Consider the following 4,793-nt stretch of genomic DNA (forward strand, 5'->3'; position numbering starts at 1 on the left):
TAATATATAATATATATGTATATATACTGTAATATATATAATATATTATATATATATATTACAGTAAACTAGAGTCTTTCAATACTTTTTTCTGAATATACACCTTCTGCATACTTTTGGTGAAAAGGGTCATGAGAAAGATTGAATTTTCCTGTAACACATTAAAATTATGGCTGCCTATACCTCTTTGGTTCTTTTCTTTTTGGACAAGGGAAGAAGCAAGTAAAAAGAAATAGTTAACAGAAAATTGAAATTGGTGTAGGATTGACACAGAATTACACCTAAGAAATGATAAACAGTTAAGACAAAAGAATTAGAACAGAGTACAAGAAAGAAAACAGAATAAAGAGACATATAGAGGAAAAATTTCCTGTAACAGAATTGCCTTTCCTCAGAGCTTCTTAGTTATATCCCTTCACTTGCTATTGAAGCATGATTTCTATGGCAAGCTAGTATGGCTACTGGGATTAAAGCTGTGTGTCGTTTATGCCTGCTCAGTGAGGCTGGCTATTATGACTGTTGTATTTTTCTAATCTTTAGGGAATCATTATTAAAATAAATGAAATGCCATAAATTCAATACATATATAAAATATGTATGGGCAATAACTACATGAAAAATGTCTATTTCATTTTCATCCTATCTTTATGAGTTTGAAGTCTTGTACCTAATTTCAATCATAACATTCTTTCTGCATCAGGTAAAAAATGAAAACTATAAATATCAATTGTTCAACTCCCTCAGAGACTCAATAAGGAAGTAATATTAACTGAGTAAGCAGGAAGTGGATACAAAGAAATTCCAAAAAGTGTGAGTGATGACACGAATTGTTCTCTGCCTGAACAGTCACCCAAAGTTCTTCTGCAATGTAGGAACATCCATCTTCAGCCTATAGGACTTACATATCCAACAGATTTTTTCTTTGAAGGAGGATATTCTGAAGAGATATGCCTTATTTTCTTGAACATATTTGGCAGTCACTTTCTTTTGTGTTCTGCTTATGAAATTAGGACAGCATACTCTCAGCAGTAGAATGGCTTAAATTTTCCACAAACACATTAACTCCATGTGGAGTTTCTTCAATGGCCATTATCTTCTCTGAAGATAAAAAAGAGCCTTTGTTATTAAAATATTTTAAATGCCATAATCTGTAGATGACTGAAGTGTTTGAAGTTGACCTCTCAATCTAAAAAATATCCTTGTTTGACCATGAAAACATACGTAATGTGAACCCATGTTTGAATATAATAGGTTACTAATTATTAACATACATTTCATTATTAGCCTAAACAGTTGGCAATAATAATTTTCAAAGACTAGAGATTTCCATTACATTGTTTAATGAGCTGAATGGTTTTAGAATTTAATCTCATATTTGTATTAATGTACAAAATTGCATGTAATATATAAAAGTCCAATCCAAGATAAGACATTTAAAACTAGTATTTATTTTTTAAACGTAGATTCAATACTATATCTTTTTAACTTATCATATCTATATCCTCCCCTCTATTTTCAAAGTAGATATAATAATCTACAGTTTTATTGTATTATATTTATATTCCACTTTTTTATTTTCAAAACAAGAATCTTGTATTTAATTTAGTTAATTTAACTCTTTTTCTGATCATTACCCATAACAACTAGCAACCAACACTCTAAATAAAACAAACAGACACAATCCCTTTTGGGGGACTGTGTGTCTTGTGTTCTAGACAACTTCCTGCTTACTGGGAGCACTGTTAATCTTATGAGTATCCAAAAAAAAAATTTAGGGTTATGATCAAGTCCGGACTTGAGTATTTTGTGAAGCTGGATCATCTCAGTCAGCAGTCCTGAAGATGTTTGGATGTAGAACTCAAAGAAAACTGCAACAGAGGTGCTCTGAAAGTTTGGAACATTCCAGGCTTTTGTTTCCACTGTAAATTTTTCAAGGTGTCTTTCCTGATAAAAGTATATTTTTCTTAATTCAGAATGAATTCACATACTTTCATCTCCTGTGAAAACAAGAACAAAACCTCTTCTTCAAAGTAACATATTTTGTGCTTTAAATTTTGAAGTCAAACATTTTCAAAATATATACGTTGGATTAATCCAGCAGTATTTATAATTGTGCATTTTCACTGCTGGTGCTATTTTCTCAGCCATTAAACAATCCAAAGACAACACAAGAAGATATAGTATGCAGATTTCTTATGTATTTTCCATCATTATGTGGCTTTTAATTTTTTTAAATAAGTTTTCTCTGTGTAACTTGTCTCTCTTGGAACTCAGGCTGGCTTCAAACTCACAGCGATCCTCCTGACTCTACCTTCCAAGTAAGTGGATTAAAGGTATGTGCTGCCAACCGACATATATTTCTTTTTTTAAGGAGTTTCTCTAAACTTTTTATTTTCTCTCCCAATCTACATATATTTTTTAACACATTGTAAACCATTTAGAGGGTTTTTTTTTTAATCTGTATTTGTCCTACTGTGTCTATCTTTTTCTGAACACATGGATCTCTAAACTGCTAAACTTCATGACTAGAATTGATATCCTGGCTTTAGCAGATGAATGTGCCACACACTTTTACTTCGTGTGAATCTAGCTTTATGGTGGAAGTCTTGGCAGGAGCCAGTTTTTTTTTTTTTTTTTTTGTCACAATTCCGTGAAGTATGTAAGTTTATGCCACCACCAAAAACAATGCCATGCAGTTTTTGCTGCTAAGGGTGAATCAGGAGCCTCTCTTAAAGGAGTTGTGCTTCTGTTTGCTGAGCCCAACTGAGACAATGTTGCTACCAAGAAGCCATTTCTTAATTCTGTTTTACCTGTCTAGAATGTGGGCCCAAAGGAATGACCTGAGTCTCTTGTTGTACTGACAGAACTAGTCAGGCACTAACTAGCAGCCCTCCTCCAACAAATTGGTGCCCGCATACCCAACCCAAATCCTCTTAAAAACCTGAGAGAGCTTGAGGAATTCTAGAAACAAAAATACAGAGTTTAACACAGCTCCTTGCTGTTTGCTGGTAGCATAGTGAAGCCCCTTTAAGAGAAGTATTTCTGTTTTAGTGGTAGAAAAAAAAAAAAAAAAAAAAAAAAAAAAAAAAAAAAAAAAAAAAAAAAAAAAAAAAAAAAAAAAGAGAAAAAAAAAGAAGNCACTAGACTGAGCTCCCAAGGTCCAAATGAGGAACAGAAGGAGGTAGAACATGAGCAAGGAAGTCAGGTCCACGAGGGGTGCACCCACCCGCTGTGACAGTGGATCTGAGCTATTAGGAGCTCATCAAGGCCAGCAGGACTGGGACTGAATAAGCATGGGATGAAACCGGATTCCCTGATTGTGGCAGACAATGAAGGCTGATGAGAAGCCAAAGACAATGGCACTAGGTTTCAATCCTAATGCATGAATTGGCTGTGTGGAAGCCTAGCCTGTTTGCATGCTCACCTTCCTGGTCCTGAATAGAAGTGGGAGGACCTTGGACTTCCTGCAGGGCGGGGAACCTGGACTGCTCATCATTCTCAAGTGGGAGGGGGAAATGGAGGGGGGGGAAGGGGGAGAAGGGTATGGGAGTGGCGGGAGGGGGAGATGTGTGGGAGGGGGGGGAGGGAAATGGGAAACGGGGAAAAGGTGGTAATTTTTCAAAAAAATAAATAAATAAAATGAAATAAAAAAACAAACAAACAAAGGGAGCAACACGGTTTTGAAATACTGGTTTTCTGGGTCATGTTGCCATCATGAACTCTCTTTTCAGGTGTTTTGGCTACTGAACATTTAAATAGGTTTGAGAGCAGACTGCTGCAACTTGCTTAATAGCAGCATGAATTGTCTGTACACCTGAGAATGGGGTTGTGGGCATGGCTATCAGAGGCAGCAAACAGCTCTGCCATAATGGGCTAGGTGAAGCAAGCAGTGAGTACCATACATTCCTTAGTAATGCTGTATCTTAAGTTTTAAGAGGGACTTAGCCTTTTAAGAAGTGCTCCTCGACAGTAAAGAATTACAGACACACAACAGAACAGATTTAGACATAATAGACCTCTAAATGTGTCACATTGTTGGATAAATGTAAATAGGTTTGGGATAGAGAAGAAAACAAATAAATTGAGTTACCAAAAGAAATAGACAGATTAAAAGGTGTTGTAATAAGAAGCGGCGGGGCTGCGTCCCCAACACCCCAGCCGCTTGGCTAGCTCACACCCGAAATAACAACACACAAACTGTATTCATTTAAAGAACTGCTTGGCCCATGAACTCTAGCCCTTACAGGCTAATTCTCGCACCTGGACTAGCCCATTTCAAATGATGTGTGTAAGCACCCCAAGGTGCGCTTACCGGGAAGATTCTAGCCTAAGTCCATCGTGGGTTGCAGCTTCATGCGTCTGCCTCAGAGCGCAGAGCTATCGCGTCTACCCAGGAGAGCTGAGCATGGCGTCTCTACTCCAGCAGAGCTGTCGGGTCTCTCCGGGAGCAGAGCAGAGTCTGTCCTCACTTCCTCTTCCGCCCAGCATCCTATCCTGTTTATTCTGCCCACCATTCTTATAATCTATCAGGGCCAGCAGTTTCTTTATTACTCAGCCAATGAAATCAACAGATTGATATATGACACTCCCACATCAAAAAGGAATAAAGAAAAATAAGCCACTTAAAGATAGAAAATTTACAGAGAGCTTGGATTATGTATATTACTGTGTTTTCTTTTAAATTTTTGACTGTAAAGGAGCTAAGTAGCCAACATACACACTTTAAAAGTATCATGACCTCAGAATTTGAGTCTAAGGATATGTTGTTCTGTAATGAGGTTCTTTTTTTGTAT

The sequence above is a fragment of the Alexandromys fortis genome, unplaced genomic scaffold, assembly GCF_014885135.2.
Source record: "Alexandromys fortis isolate MF-2015 unplaced genomic scaffold, M_Fortis_MF-2015_v1.1 scaffold_323, whole genome shotgun sequence".
NCBI classification, from domain to species: domain Eukaryota; kingdom Metazoa; phylum Chordata; class Mammalia; order Rodentia; family Cricetidae; genus Alexandromys; species Alexandromys fortis.